The 16,801-nt window shown below is 39.6% G+C and overlaps 1 long non-coding RNA gene across 6 annotated transcripts in view; it reads left to right on the top strand.

Moving 5' to 3' along the window:
• The first annotated feature begins 835 nt into the window (after nucleotides 1-835).
• Nucleotides 836-16,801, top strand: part of LOC102151731 — an 86,557-nt gene continuing 70,591 nt past the window's right edge. For all 6 annotated transcript variants that reach the window (XR_005354146.1, XR_005354148.1, XR_005354144.1 and 3 more), the window contains exons 1-3: nucleotides 836-923; nucleotides 1,072-1,202; nucleotides 9,187-9,351. This is a non-coding gene — a long non-coding RNA (uncharacterized LOC102151731). The remainder of the gene's footprint in view (nucleotides 924-1,071; nucleotides 1,203-9,186; nucleotides 9,352-16,801) is intronic.

Raw genomic sequence — 16,801 nt, 5'->3', positions numbered from 1 at the left:
AGGTTGCAGAGACCACAGATTTTGGTTTTGAGTGTATTCACAGCATTCTTCAGGAACCCATTAGGCTCCAGGGCAATCAACGACAACATAATAGGAGGACTATGTTTTCTTCTTAAGGGGCAAGCACAGAAGGCAGATGGCTCCCCATGTGATGTTGTTTTTGGCTTGCCAAAAATCAAGATGCCAAGAGACACTGAAACTAGTCAAGGAGTTTCACTGCCTCATTGTATTCTTCCCAATAACATGACACCAAGTATCTGATATTTCCTGTATTGCTTCCCATTATTTGCCAAGAGAAGAGTCTTCAAACAGCTGAAAGATCCTGAATCCTGGAGTGGAAACTGCTCATTTGGTGACAGGCCATGCACGGAAAGGTGGTTTCTGAAACCAAAAGCCAATGCCCTGTGGAGGTAGCAGATATTATAGAGAATGTGTGTGTGTATGTGTGTGTGCGTGTTTGTGTGTTCTGACCCCTCTTATTAACATTAATTTGTGGTCTCATAGTGGCAAAAAATCGCAACATTTATTCACTTGATTCGGGACACAAAAAGACAAATCTCTTTTCTACGATTGTATAGATAACACCTAACAAAGGCTCAGGCCCACAGCTTTAAGGACAGAAAGGCTTTAGGGAGAAAATGTGCAGTTGTTGTGCGTTCTCCTCCTTCAATGCAATGTGTAGTTGCCTTGCTTTCTGGAAGGAAGATGGAGATCTATAATGAATCTTGTTTAGTGACCGAAACAGAGTCACAGTCTATTCGTGGTGGCCGTAGAGAGTTATACACTCAGCTCCCCCAAGGGAGAACATTCCATGAGGAGCATTGTTACCTAACAGCTTCTACAGCAGGCCGTACCTCTGCATCCACCACCACCTTTGTGCCAAGGCCACAGTCTTCCCAGGTGGCCCCCAGCCAATGAGCGTGGTGGGTGCACTAGCCAAGGGCCTGATATAGGCCAGTTCTGATGGGCAGCATGCACTCTCCTCAACCTGACCAAGACTTTTACAGGGCCGCGCTGTGGTCTGTGGCTCCTCCTATTCAATCCACCCTCCTTTCCTCTCTCCTTTTCCAGCTGTCAGACCTACATTACTATCGGAAGGCTCTCCTACTCCTGCCACCTGGTCCTTTACCATTTGTGTCCCCAGACATTGCCAAATGTCCACTGAGAGACCACATCCCCTGGATGAGGACCACGAGTGTAAGGTAAGAAAGGTCTCCTATAGAGAGCGAGGCATTTGCTCCTCTGGGCTCCTGTGGCACTTAGTTTAATTAAAGCCCTATATAGGCCTGATTGTCATTGTTTAGCTGTCAGGCTCTCACAGGGTATAGGGTCCTCCAAAGGAGCTGTGTCTTTCATATTCACTGCATTTCTCTGGCCTCCTTCTGGATCTGTGTAAAATGTGCTCATTTAAATGTTGCATCAGGGAAGAGAGGGAGGGAGGCAAGGAGAGAGGACTGGAGAGGGAAAGAGGGCAAGAGCAAGCAGGTAGGCAGCAAAGGGGGCAGGAAGAGTGACTCCATGCTTCCTCTTTACTCTGCTGGCCATAAAGGCTTGCAATATGTTTGTGCCTTTGTGCCTGGTCCTTCCTAGCTCATAGCTTCCCATCTTAGCATTCCTGCATTCTTTCTTTCTATATTATTTGCCTGTTGAGGAACCCATTCATTTGTTGTCTTCTGAATGTTGGAATCCTCTTTGGGTTTTGGATCTTCTCATGGCCTCCCACACGGAGGCTGTTTCCAGGCAACAGCTGGCAGCCTGTGGTCCCACCCCAGGAGTGGAGAGGAGTTAGCCATCAATAATGTGATCTCACACACCAGGGCGCTGCTCCAGAGGGTGAGCACATTTTGTTTTGGATTATCAGAAAGAAAAATAAATAAATAAATAAATAAATAAATAAATAAATATATATATTCTGAATAATGCATGGTCCCACATGGAAAGGTAGATAGAAATGCAATCAATGAACTTGGATGATGTCATAATCCACACAAGTAGCAGAAGAGCAGAACTCTAGCCCCCTCCTTGCTCAGTTCTTCTGAGGGTGAGCAGTGTTCCAAGGACTTCAGGAGGCCATTGCATTAATTTCTCTAACAGTAAAAGAGGCCTTGGAGATTTGGAAAGGGATTCATTTGTTTATTTAAATTATTTAAAACTCAGACTAGCAGGAATGAGAACGATGCTGGTAGGCATCACAAAATTATACTAGTGCCTGTTTTAGCTCATCTTGCTCTCAAAGCCTGCATTCTTGTAAATTGCAAGAGTGAGCAGATGTAGCCAGAGGCAAAGGGACTCTGCCCAGGCTTGGGCCAGGTGTTATGACCGCTTAACCCACACGAGAAATCCTTCCTCTAGGTCTTCTTCTAAATCTGTCCTCCTGATAGAGGTTTTTGCTAAGCTCAAAAAAATTTTCTGTTTAAAGATTTTATTTATTTATTTGAGAGAGAGAAAGAAAGAAAGCATGAGGGTGGGGGGGGGAGGGGCAGAAGGAGAAGCAGACTCCCTGCTGAGTGGGGCTCCATCCCAGGATCTTGGGATCATGACCTGAGCCCTGTGCTGAAGGCAGCCACATAACCAACTGCACCACCCAGGTGTCCTCCAAAAAAAATCTTTTTTACTTCTACAGTTCTTAGTCGTTCATATTTTTCATAGTCTACATTAACAGCTAAAATTATCCTTTGCCATGTATCTTTGACATTAAGGAACACTTTGCCACAGTCACCCAGATTGGAATTTTATGGAATCCTAAATTTGTAAGGGATGAATAAATTATTAAACTCAGTAGCTCCCAAATTTTAGTGAATAAAACATTCACTGAAGGAGCTTATTAAAAATTCAGATTCTGATAAGGCCCAGGAATTTGAAATTTTGGGGATGAGTTATAACTTCCATAGAGTAAAATCGCTCCCTTGAGGTGTGCAGTGTGATGAATTTTGGTAATTGTACACAGACACATAACCTCTACTACAATCACAGCATACAACTGTTGTTAACCTACCAAGTTTCTCTGTACCCCTTTGCAATCCATCTCCTTTTCCTGCCCTTACCTGTACCTGCCGACCCCCACTCCCCCAAATGCTTTCTTTCCTGCAATATTGCCTTTTCTGGAATTCCATAAAAATGCGATTATGCTTCATGCAGCCTTTTGTGTTTAACTTTTCTCCTTTAATGCAATGTTTTTGAGATAGCAATTTAAATAGTAATTCTAGATGATTCTGTATAGGGCGTTCATGGCCATACTTTGAGAAGCACTCATCTGGTACAAACTTCTTGTTTCATAGGTGAGAAAACAGAGGTGTAAATGTCAGTGGCTTGTCTGAAGTGAAATATTCCTGAGAAATCATTAGAACATATGTCCTTGGAGAGCCTTCCTTGAATCATTTACTTATCCTCTACCTTCCTAGGATGAGAGATTGCATCCCTGAAAAAGCATGTTAACGATCACATCCTAAAAGTAGTCTCCTTATTTGGATTCACTTGACCAATGATACGAGGTCCAATGCATGATGCCAGGTGTTTCCTGGGATCCAACGAATGAATCTCCTTTCAATTTTCTCCTAGCTTATAGAAAATTGTTTACAAGTTTTTGCTTGAATTAAGATATATTTCCTGGAAGACAGATTATGATTTAGTAACAAAATAACTCTTCAACATTGTTGAGAATAGTACAACTGCTTTTGTACATAGTGAAATGCAATGGACAAGATTCCTAACTTCTCATAGTTGAGAATTCTTGGTTTTTAACTGGACCTCAAGTATCCTCAAGGTCCTTTAAAAGAACTATCTGACTAAATAATCTGACTAACTAGACTTATTTTTTCTCTGCCTAGTCCCATGCTTCTAGGTTGGAAACCTGTTGTTTTGATGGTGAGGGCTAGTTTTCTGGTTCCCAGGTGCCTTTGAGGATATAATGAAATCCATGGAGCCTCCTGGGGGAAGGAGATGGAGGGACATGCAGGCAGGTGATATGGCAGCTAAGTGGAAGATCCAAGACCAGGCAAACCACAGTCAGGGAGCAAGCTGGAAAGGTCCTTGCAGGATTGGGTATAGCTCCAGGGGATGCTCTAAGAGTGTCAAAGCTCTGTAAGGGTGTCCCTGCTGATTGAGTTCTTTGACCTTGGGGATTCCAGATCTACCCCACCAGAACTATGCACAGGCCTAATTTTACAGAATAGGAAACCAAATATCAGGGAAGACAAAAATTTGCTTATAGCCAGTACCTAGCATAGTCACATATGCAGAACCTAGCTTGGGCTGGTATCTAGCTCAATACTATAACCCAGTTGTACTCTCTCATCTGTCCTATGTTCCACTGTTTTCTTTTTTCTTTTCTTTTCTTTTTTTTTAGATTTTATTTATTTATTAATGAGAGACACACAGAGAGAAGCAGAGACATAGGCAGAGGGAGAAGCAGGCTCCTTGTGTGGAACCCGATGTGGGACTCAATCCCAGGACCCCGGGATCATGACCTGAGCCCAAGGCAGATGCTCAACCACTGAGCCACCCAGGCACCCTACTGTTTTCTCTAGAACTGAATGTAGGAGAGTGATGTTGGGTAGCACATCAGCTAATGACTGTTTGTAGGCAGAAGAAAAGACTTCAAAGCCCTTATCATTTGATCATTTATCCACAGGATGATTTTAAAGGGCCAGTGATAGTTTATGAGGCTATTTCCATTTTTTGTTGCTTCTCTAAAAATTGGAAGTGCAACCAGTGCCATAAAAATAAAATGAGTTAATCTTCCTTCCAAAGCGGTAAAAGAAAGAGGAAGCAACCAGAATATATCCTTTCAAGTAAGTAGACAATTCTAAAGAAAATACTCTTGATTTTCATTTATGACTTTCCTCTGCTAGTCTTCAGTACTCTAGACTGGGCATTTATAATTTATTGATCCTGGACCAGAGTGCTCAGTCTTTGTCTTGCCGAGACCTGTGATCTCCTATCATACCCCCAGGTTGGAGGCAAGATGGATGATCTTGTAATGACTTGCTCCAGTAAAAATCTTCCGTAATCTCCTGGGAGCTAAAAATGTGACTGCTGAGAAAATAAACAAACTGAAGGTGTGAATTATTTTTGATTAGATAACACATTCACATATAAATCTGTACATTGCAATTAAAATGAAAAACTTGGAAGAATCTCTACACAAGACACAACACATACTAAATGTATTTTTGAAGTCCTCAGAATGATCAAGTTCATTTATGGCTCTTAGTCTCTTTCCGCTGAATCTCTCAGTGAGTAGCTGTGACTATGTTCTTCCCTCTACTTTGAATTCCTTTCCTTCTCTTTTTGCTTGTAAACTCTAAATGAGTTTTCAAAATTTAATTTCTGTATCAACCACTATGACTTCCTGAGTATGGTGTATATGACTTCATTAAAACACATAACTTGTTGTGTTATCACATTGGTTTTCCTTGTTAGACTGTGGGACTATTTTGCTCATCTTTGTGATCTTAGAACCTAGGTCAGTGCCCCACAAGCTATTGATACTCAGTACTGCTAGACCATAGAATGGATGAATGCTACCTCCAATTCTTTCTTGTCACTGGGTCTACCAAAATCACTTTCCTATATTCACTGATAGCTTTGGCATATTGCATCGTTTCTTCATTTCATTTCTTCTTCTCTTATTATCCTGAGAGGCTACCATGGGGTTGATACATCCAACATCCTTGACATGAAGTCAAATGGAATTTTCATTCTAATTCTACTTGATGAATTAATTCCCATGACTCTTGAGTGGAATCAAAATGAATGGTTCTTCATTTTTCCAAAATATCTCCCTTCCAAAGCAGCAAATTCCAATATGCTATTCTATGATCTCAATTTCATATCTTTCCATGTGTATTCTTTCATTCCCACTTACACTAGATTCCAAATATGTTAGGAATTCCAGTCCCCTTCTCTAACCTTTTTGGCCTATCTTCACCATGTCCAAATTTATGATTGGTCACTTCAATCCATTACTCACCCACAACCTCACCTCTTTTTACCTTCTAATCTTATCCCAGAAATCTTCAGTCTAAACTTTACAACGTAATTATATTCCTCTTATATTGGGGTCATTGAACATTGTTGGAGAAAATAATGTAACCTGGCAAAATTATTGCCTGTATAAGTGTTGGCATCCAATGTGCCTTCAGTGCTACTAAAAATTCTTGTTCTTGAGGAGCTATAGACTTTTAAAGTCTTAGCATGATGTTAACTTGCTGTTTCAGACACCTTTTACACCTAATGCCAGAACTTCTTGGCCTTACCTTTCTTGTGGGCCATGAACTGTTAGTTTTGCCCCAGACACCACGCAAAGATCTGCTTTGTATGGACTTAGAGAGTAATGCAGGTATGCCATCTTCACACGGGCACAGTAACTCATGTCCTGCCCCAGGGCTTCTCTGGAGACCTGCTAGGCATCCAGATATTCATGAACGTAGTGCAGTGGGGGTTAACACTCTCTGGAGCAAAACTCTGACCAATGGAGATAGGAGCTACTGAAAAAATTCTTATCTCTTTATTCTCGTTCCTTCCCTGGACTGTCCTGCAATATTTCACAATATTTCACATTTCATATTTCCGAAGATGGACCTCTGGTGTCACTTAATCAGTTGCACTTGGTACCAAGCAACAACCATCTCAGTAATATACCTTCTCATACTTGTTCGTACTCCATTCCTGTCTCCCTTCCCTTCCCCCTCCATCCCACTTCCTTGGAATTGTGCTGCCACCACTCCCAGCCAAATGTTAGAAAAGATGCTATTGCCCTGGGATCAGTGTGCTAGGTAAACTGGCTAGAATACTTTCTATGCCCGTATCACTTTCACTCTCAAAAGAAAACTTTCTTTGTATTTCATAGAGAGAATAGGGGATACTAGGGGTGAAATTTTTCAACTTTCTTTACACATGCAAACTTAATGATCTGTTCCCATGTCTATCTCCAGTCTCAGAGAAAAGATATCATTTCTCCAACAGAAATCTAATTTCTTTCACTGTGCTTTGGAGCCTAGCCTAGAATCTCCTCCTTTCTTTAATTTTACCATCTCTTTTTCTAGAGATCCTTCTCTGTATGTTCTATCCTTACCCATTTACATGAAACCATCCAAGCAAAGGCCACCAAACATTTCATCATTACCTACTCTCATCGACAGCTTTTAATACTAATTTCCCTCAGGTTCTTTTTATTTATTTTATTTAAATCTTATTTTTAAGTTTTTATTTTATTTCCAGTTAGTTAACATACAGCGTAATATTAGTTTCAGGTATATAATATAGGGATTTAATATTTCCAAATATCACTGGTGCTCATCATAAGTGTACTCCTTAATCCCCATCACCTATTTCACCCACCCCTCCCCAACCTACCTCCCCTCTGGTAACCTAAGTTTATTCTCTACAGTTATGGTCTGTTTTGTGGTTTGTCTCTCTCTCTCTTTTTAACCTTGGCTTATTTGTTTTGTTTCTTAAATTCCACATGAGTGAAATCATATGGTGTCTGTTTTCCTCTTACCAACTTATTTCATTGGCATAATACTTTCTAGCTCCATCCATGTCATTGCAAATTGGCAAGATTTTATTCTTTTTATGGCTGAATAATATTCCATATAATGGAAAATTCCAATATAATGAGATATTATTCAGATATGTATATATATGTATATATTATATATATGAAATATATAATGGAATATTAGTCATATATGTGTATATAATATATATATATACACATCTCACGTCTTCTTTGTGTCTATACACACACACACACACACACACACACACACCTCATATCTTCATTCATTCTTTAATTGATGGACATGAGCTGTTTCTTTATTCTGGCTATTCTAAATAATGCTGCTATAAATATAGAGGTGCATGTATACCTTTAAATTAGGGTTTTTGTATTCTTTGGATAAATACCTAGTAGTGAGATTGCTCAATCTAGGGTAGTTCTATTTTTAACTTTCTGAGGAACCTCCATACTGTTTTCCAGAGTGGCTGCATCAGTTTGTTTTCCCACCAACAGTGCATGAGTATTCCTTTTTCTCCACCTCCTTGCCAACATTTGTTGCTTCTTGTGTTGTTGATTTTAGCCATTCCAATGAATGTGAGGTGATATTGCACTATAGTCTTGATTTGAATTTCCCTGATGATTGAATGATGTTGAGTGTCTTTTTGTGTGTCCATTGGCCATCTATATGTGTTCTCTGGAGAAATGGCTGTTCATGTCTTCTATGCATTTTTAATTGAATTACTTGGGGTTTTTTGGAGTGTTAAGTTGTATAAGTTCTTTTTTTTTATCTTGCATACATCCCTTTATTGCATATGTCACTTATAAATACCTTCTCCCATTCTATAGATTGCCTTTCAGCTTTGTTTCCTTTGCTGTGCAGCTTTTTATTTTGATGTAGTCCCAATCATTTTTTTTTTTTTTTGGTTTGTTTCCTTTGCCTCAGGGGACCTATCTAGAAAAAAATTTGAGACACTCTTTTATTCCTTAAACTCTTTCCACCTTTAATTCCAAGACACTACTTTCCTAAATCCCAAACCTGATCTCTGGCTGTTCTTTCTCAGATACCTTTTCTGGCATTTTTTTCTCTGACCACGTTTAAAGCAGATTTGTGAAAGATTGCATCACCCTCTCCATCCTCCCCCATCTTCCATTGTCCTTCACTCTATAGACTTTTCCTATGAAATCACATCCATTGTTGTGGTTCTTACTAATACCAATATTTTGATGATTCTCAGTTCTCTTCTAACTCAAATGTGTGTTGAATACCAGGTCCACATTTCTAACATCATGATCAATGTCTGTCTTCATCTGTCAAATCAACTCAACATGGCAAAATTCTCACATATGTATTGTGTTCTTTCTACACACAGTGCTATTCTCTGCAAGATCCGCATGTCAGAATCCTTTTCACCCTTTGAAACCTACTTTATTTTTTATTTTTTTAAAGATTTTATTATTATTTATTTATTCATGAGGGACACACAGAGAGAGAGGCAGAGACACAGACAGAGGGAGAAGCAGGCTCCATTCAGGGATCCCAATGTGGGACTCGATCCTGAGACTCAGTCCTGGGACTCCAGGATCATGCCCTGGGCTGAAGGCAGGTGCTAAGCTGCTGAACCACCCAGGGAACCCCCCTAAAACCTACTTTAATGTTATCTTCAAACTTTGCCCAATTTCTTCAGGTACAGATGAGCACCCTGTCTTTTGCCTTCACTCTGGTGAATTTCTTCCAACAAACATTTATTGATAATTTATGTCAAGCCCCAGAGGAAGAGAAATTAAAGAAGCTTACACACTAGCAGAGAAGTACAAGCTCCTCTAGGAAAGGAGACACACAAGAGCATCTGGTAAGGCCATGGTTTTCACAGTGTGATTTGTGGACTCCTAGAGGTCCCTGATACTCTTTCAGGGGGTCCACAGGAGAAAAACTACTTTTATAATAATGTCAAGACATTGTTTGCTTATCTACTATATTGATATTTGTACTAATGATGGAAAGCAATCATGGATAAGTTTCATGGTGCCTGACAATGAACCAAGGGCACAGCACTAAACTAGTAGTTGTTGGATTCTTCTTTTCCATCCGCTCACAGTAAAAGAAAATGCCAATTTCATCTGAGGAAGTCCTTTTTGAATCAGAAAAAATTATTAATTTTAAATCTCAATCCTTGAGTATAAGTATTTTGAACAGCCTGTGTGAGAAAATGAGAAGTACACACAAGGTACTTCTACTGCATACTGAAATATGGCAGTTATCTTGAGGGAAAGCACTTGTGCAATATTTGAGTTGTAAGCTGGAGTGGCCACTTTCTGTGAAATGCCAATTTACCTGAATGCCTGGCTGATGAGCAAACTGTGGTTATTTCAACTTATGTAGATCTTTGGGAAATATTTTTTTTTTTTAAATGAGTGAGTGAGCTTGTCTCTAATGGAAAACAACGGACTGTATTTCTTACTAATGATAAAATTCAAGCTTGCAAGTGAAAATTAGGATTTTGGAAAACATATTAACCTTTAAGTTCGACAGATTCTTAATATTTCAGGATTTTTTTTAGATTGGTGGTGATATTAACAATGTGATTTTTAAAAATATTATATGAGATAGGTCAACATTTGGAAGATATGAATAACTCAGTAAACCAGTGTTTTCCCAATGACCAATGCATGATGTTAGAAAATCATTCATGGGTAAAGATCCTTTCAGAATGAAAAATAGACAAGTAATTTTTTTAATTTCATAGAGTAGAAAAGTTCATTGAAATGGTTTTAGATTCCACATTGCAACTAACCTTTAAAAAATGACAACTTGGCAAGTTTTGATAGAGTATTAACAAGAATACCCACAATTATCTGAAAAAGGTATTAAAATACTCCTCCCTCTTCCAACTACATATCCATGTGAGGCCAGATTTTCTTCATACTTTAAGTAAAACAACATATCTATGGCAGATTGAATGCAGAAGCAGATTTGGGAAACCAGCTGCCTTCTATTGTGCCAGACATTAAAAAGATTTGCAAAAGCATAAAACAACTCTACTTTTCTCACTAATTTTTTTTTAGAAATATACTTTGTTAAGAAATAATTTTCAAAAAAATTAAGTAAAATCATGACTTTCATACATATGTGGAAATGAACAGAGGTTAAGGATCTTTTTCCACTTGTTAATTGACAAAGGAGCCAGACAGATATGACAAAGAGTGAGTAAATAAATAAATGAATGAATAAATAAATAAATAAATAAATAAAACTTTAACTCAAATTTATATGGAGCAAAGGTGTATTGAAATGAATTATAACTGGAGGCAAAAGAGGTTTTTCCAATCTAATCCTTATCAGGTCAGAATTTGCATGTCTACATTTATAATTTACAGAGTTACTAAATAGCTTAAAGAAAATGTTTAAAAAAAAAAAAAAAAAAAAAAAAAAAAAAAAAAAAAAGAAAATGTTTAGAGTTTGATAACCCAGAAGCGTATCCTATAGACAATGCACAGGTTCACACTGAAATAAATTTTTCTTAATAAATTAATTTTTGTTAAAAAATGTTAGTTGTATTAAGAAATGGGCTTATTATTGTTATTTTAAAATGACATAATAAACCAATATTTAACAATTTTTCATTTTATATTTCTAATATGGCAAATGTACATAGATTTAACCCATACAAAGAAAAACTCTGGGGGACCTTAATACTTTTTAAGAGTATAAAGAGGTCCTTTGACCAAAAAATTTGAGAACCAATGAGGAAAGGACTTGAGAAATTAAAATTAGTTAACCCCCATGTCTGTATTAGGAATTAAAGGTCAACCATATCTGGTTTAACTTCTTCCAGGGAAAACTGGGCATGTTCTCTTCTCCTTACCCCCTTCCCAGTACCTGGATGCTGCTACAAGTAGGTCATTTGGGGCCACTTAAGGCTAATCAAACCCATCATGCTTTGCACCTCTACAAAGGCTATTGGCAAAGCATATGTTACTCTGGTCATCTTTCGATCCAACTTTCCCTAATCCCTTCTATCCTAATCCTTTGCAAGGTCCCCCAGATTCATAAATGGATTTTCCTCTTTTCTTGACCTCATCATGAAATATTTTTTCATGTGTGGTCTATGCTGAAAACTGACCTCCCCTGAAAGTTCTGCTTCCCTGCAAGCTTTATGGAGGGGTAGCTGATCTTTCTTCACATATCTTAGAGTTAGGAGCAGTGTGGGCATCCTCCTACTCCCCACTATTTCACAGAGACCAGCAATCCACCCTTTTATGCACCGAACAGGTTTGTTTGAAGCTAATACCATCCACCTTCTCTCATTGCTATCAACCCGCTACCCCTCATTTGTTCAAAGTTAGTGAAGACTTATGCATGCATCAACAGTCTTCTGATCTAATTTGGTAGCATTTTAGATGAAAAATCCTTCCTGTTTTGTGAACTTTTCAAGCTTAAAGGCCTCCACCCTATTTCCATGATCATATCCTAAAACTTGTCATCACCAGAAATGACATCCCTCTCACCAAATCTCACACTTTCCAGTCAGTTCCCTCAGTCTCTTATTCTCCCTGCACCTGTTCCTCAGTTTCTTTGCCATCTCTTCTCCTTGTTCCTTTATTTGTCTTTCTTACATCATTTTCGGTCTCATTATGACCACGGCGAAAATTTCTTCAGTCACTCTTTTGCCAAAGTCTTCGATTCTCAGTGTCCTCCTTTCATTTCATGAATACCCAGGAGACTCATAATTTTACAGATTTCCAACAAGGTGCCTTTTCCATGCCCACTCACAGAGTTCTAAGTGCTACACATGAAGGTTGGTGCCACTGCAATTTCCTGTTCTCTAATTTCATGCAGTCTCCAAGACCTGTATCTGTACTGACCTCCAAGTATCTGTATCTCAGATACATTTTCTGAGTCAATGCTCTCCAACTTCTTGCATGCCTCTCTAGCCTTCTCCACCACTACCTTTTCCTCCTGTGCATCAGGAATGTCTTTATATCCTTCCTCCATACATGCACAGTGAAAGGATACCATCATGTGAGAACTCTCCATTTCCTGCCACTCCTACCCACAGTTGCATCCATATGTATCTCTGCTTCCTCTTCTTTGGCCATAGTGGAAGAGTTGGAAGGTGTTCTTTCTGAGGTCAATCTCTGCCTGCTGGTTGGGGCAGACAGGAGCTGTGCTTAGGGTAGAAGGATGTTAGCCAAATTGCCATGATCCCAGGTGGAAAAGCTCAGGAAATAAAGGCCCTAATCTCATTTATTTTCTGTCCTTTTCTCTCACTGGTGCCTTCCATTGACTGAGCACAGTTGGAAGCCAGAGGGCAAAGGAGCCCATCCATGCCATCTGTACACTGTCGATCTCCCAGGATACAGAGCAGAGGAGAGAAGATGGAAAGTAGATCTAGAAGGTCAAAAGAAAATATCCAGCACATCTTCCTTTCTCGGGTCTGGGAACTGAGAAAGACCTTCTAGCATTTGGCATTTCAGGGGAATGTGATCCTCGGGGCACACCCGGAGTTCCAACCAGTTAGTGTGTAGGGGGCAGGAGAGCAGAGAGGATTGAACTGGGACCCTTGTTCCACATTCTTCTGTACATAGGTTCTCTGGCTGGGAAAGAGTTTGACATTCCATCAACATTACCCCTAAAATGGAAGATGGCACCATCATACCGTTTCCTTTGTCTGCCTGCCCAGAGCCCCTGTGATGGACATTCTGTGGGTGTGTCCCTCCTCCCTTTTCCTTAATCCATCCCGGGATATGGAGATGCTTGCACTGCCCCTGGTGAAGGAGTACCCCCAGAGGATTTCACAAGGTTCAAGCAGCAGTTCAGTAAAAAAAATACTTACCTAAGGGGTTCTTTTTGAGGCTACTTGCTCCAATCACCTACAGTGGACAGCTGGACTAAATGCATAATGGATGAGTTTGAGAGAGGTAAGATAATGAAATTTGCTGCTTCTTTCTATTATAGCTAACTTAACTCCTCTAGCTCTTTCTTGCTCCCGATCACACTGAAACAGCCCTAACTATTGCAGCAAGAGATTGCCTTTGACGTTAAGTGTATATGCTTCGATTAGTCATACAAATTAATCTGTATTCAGTCACTGTGCATAAGAAATGAAACCAGAAGGACTTCCAAGGTCTGTGCCTTGCCACAAAAAAATACGTCCAAGCTATGTTAATGTCATACTTAACATACTGTGATAAGATGGAGAAGATGAGTATCTACCTTTTTGATTTAGATTTGAGGTTGGATTGGATAGCTCTGTGCCACAGCCTGCCAGGTCTAGATTGCAAGCAAAGCCCCTTCTCTGAGATCAGAGCTGATAATAGAAAAGGAAGTCACCCAGTGAAAATGAGCTGAGCCACTTACAAAAGACTTCCTCAGTGCTCCTGTTTATATAGGCAAATTACTCACCCAGGTGGCTCCTAGGCCACTGCACTCCCTCCCTGGCTTCCGCCTGTTCTTTTTGGGATTTATCACAACTAGAAATTTATTAAAAATGTACCCTCTGCTCTTCAGAGAACAAATATGAAAATCTGGTTTCTGAAGATATCAGAACCATTTATTTTTGAAGTTGGCAGCACCGGCTGTGAACATTGCTCCAAGATGGATCTCTTCTGTGGAAGGAGGAGTTATATATTTTTCAGGACAAGCTTTTCTCCTTTCATCCACAAGAAACAATAAAATATTAAATATGGTATGAAAAAATTAAAACATTTTGAAAGGGAAAGAGCAAGCAGATCCTACACCCTGACTGGCAACCACTGCAGAGAGCCTGTCTGATAATAGAGAAGAGAAAGTGGTCTGGGACCTGGGCTCTGTGATCACTGCATCTGCACCCAGCTCCCCTACAGAGCTGGCTGCCCCTGAGCTAGGGGACTCCCCTCGCTGAAAAGGGGATGGAAGGGAGCCGATGGGGCATCTTTGAGGCAACTGTCCATGTCTGGCCATGACCCTCTTAAAGAGAACTAGTTGAAATGTGAAAAAGTCAGCCAGCTAGCTAGTTAGCTATTTGTTTTTCACCAGTGGGAACAGATGGCTTGGTACTACAAAGACCTGGGTATGAATGGCAGCTCAAGCACTCTCCCACTATGTGAACTTGGAAAAATTACTCCTCTCCTCTGAGATCCATTTTCTCATCAGGAAAATGAAGATAATAATAACCACTATCTACCTGAAGGAATTGACTGCAATCATGAATATAAAGTGCCTGGCCTACCATCATCCCAGGAGCAAACACTTATATATACTTTTCCTGCACCAGGTTTTCTCCCAAGCACTTTATGTATTAACTTGTCTAATCCTAAAGTGACCATACAATATAGGTACTATTTTTATCACCCCTTGACAGATAAACCCAGGCACAGCAAAGACACACACCTACTTGTAAGACAGAGTCAAGATTCAAACCCAGGCAGTCTGGTCCTGGCCCTCAATTTCTAGACTGGTCTTCTTCGCTTTGGAAGAGTCTTCATGGTTTAATGTTCATTTTCCCTGAAATGTAGTAACAGTGGGTTTGTTCTTTCCATGGAAATGAAAGGGAGCTTTGCTATTGTTATTTTTGCTTAGACATGGCTCCCATGAACTCGAGAGAACATCTTAGGACTCTGGATTTCTTTTTTGCAGTGAATGCCCTTTCTTTTCACGGTCTAAAAAAATCCAACATGCTAAGGTTGACACTATTTAAGTCCACTGTGTTCCAACAGACACCTGCTGACTTAGTTAACAGTGATGGACGAACAACTGGCTGTTTAAGTACTTTCAATTTTCATCCGGTTGTCAGGGAAATTGTGAAGACATTGTCAAGCTGGAGAATCACAGATCATCAAGATGCAAACCCAGAGTTATGAGGCTGTCAATGTACTTAGACATCAATTGCCAATCAGCACCCTTTACTTAGCAAAAAAATGAGTCTCTGTCACTTTTGTAGGTGACAACAAAGGGACACCATGTTCAAACAAGTTCTTGGCCTAAGACTTACATAGTAGTCCTGTTCAACATTAATTGATGTGTTTTTGTAAATGTGAATGGGATGGTCATCAGTACATAGTTATGAGTGATTGAGTGAATTAACTGGAAGCTGCCTGGGAAGTTAATTTTGTAAAGAAATTGAAATCAAATTTTAAATTCAGAGAGAAATTTACTTTTTTTGGAAAGTTGTGAAAGTCATTTTGTGTCATGAAGCCATCTTACAGGATGGAAATATGTTCTGGTGAGTGCACCTATTCAACACATTCAAGTATTGGAATGATACACATGCATCCACATATATGTTTATATAAAATGTATTATATGTACATTCATATATATAAAATCAGCAACAGTGACACAGAACATAATCCTGATCCCGTGAAAGGCACTGGGGCTTGTGAATGAAGTTCCCACAGGTGCCACAGTTGTTTCATTTTCTGCAGTAGCTACCTGTGAGTTGTTGGCAATAATCCAACAGTAATCAGACACCATCTGTGATTGCCTTTCTGTTTGACATCAAAACCTTGCTGAATAAAAATACCCCTTTGCTCCCATCACCATTCCTCCCCTTGCCCCACCAAGCTCTCCCAACAGACCTCAGGGTTCCTCTCTAATCAATTCATTTCTACAAAAGAGACACACACAGTCTAACAGCTTAACGGCAAGTTGAATTTTTCAAGTGTCTAACTGTAAACCTTACAATCATGTATCAGTAGCAATATGAGTATGAGCTAAAGCAGACAAATCTTAAATTCCTACACCAGGTTTATCAACAGTTCAGTCCAGTAACAATTTTAAATTCTCCTAACTACAGCCGATGATGCAAATATCAGACCAGCACTAAAACCATAGGAGTCCAATACATGTGAAAAAATATGAAGGTGATTTCTACCCACATTTCAGTTCTCAGAAGGTCCTGTCTAGCTAATATGTGATTCGGTACAGTATGCACTTGTGATGTCTTATTTACATAAGGAAAGGAAACAAATGAGATGGGATTGGGACTTTATCAGAATGGCTGTGGAGTAGGAGAGCTTGGAATCAGTCTATTGGACTTGAAACTAATTTTAGGTCTAAGAATATATGCATTTGGCATTCAGTCCCTAAGAGATGTTTACAGATTCTTTTCTGCGACAAACACCCTTTCTTTTCTCTTCTTTCTTTTCTGTTTGTTTTTGTTTGTGTGTGTGTTTGTTTGTTTGTTTGTTTTGAGAGAGTGAGCAAGAGTGAGTGCCTGTGAGCAGAGAGGGGCAGAGGGGAAGAAAGAGAGTCCCAGGCAGACTCCTTGCCCTGTATGGAGTCCAGCACAGGGCTCAATCTCACAACCCTGAGATCATGAC

The sequence above is a fragment of the Canis lupus genome, chromosome 1 (assembly GCF_011100685.1).
Source record: "Canis lupus familiaris isolate Mischka breed German Shepherd chromosome 1, alternate assembly UU_Cfam_GSD_1.0, whole genome shotgun sequence".
Classification (NCBI taxonomy): domain Eukaryota; kingdom Metazoa; phylum Chordata; class Mammalia; order Carnivora; family Canidae; genus Canis; species Canis lupus.
Note: the sequence above shows the minus strand (reverse complement) of the source record. Positions and strands in the feature narration are given on the sequence as shown.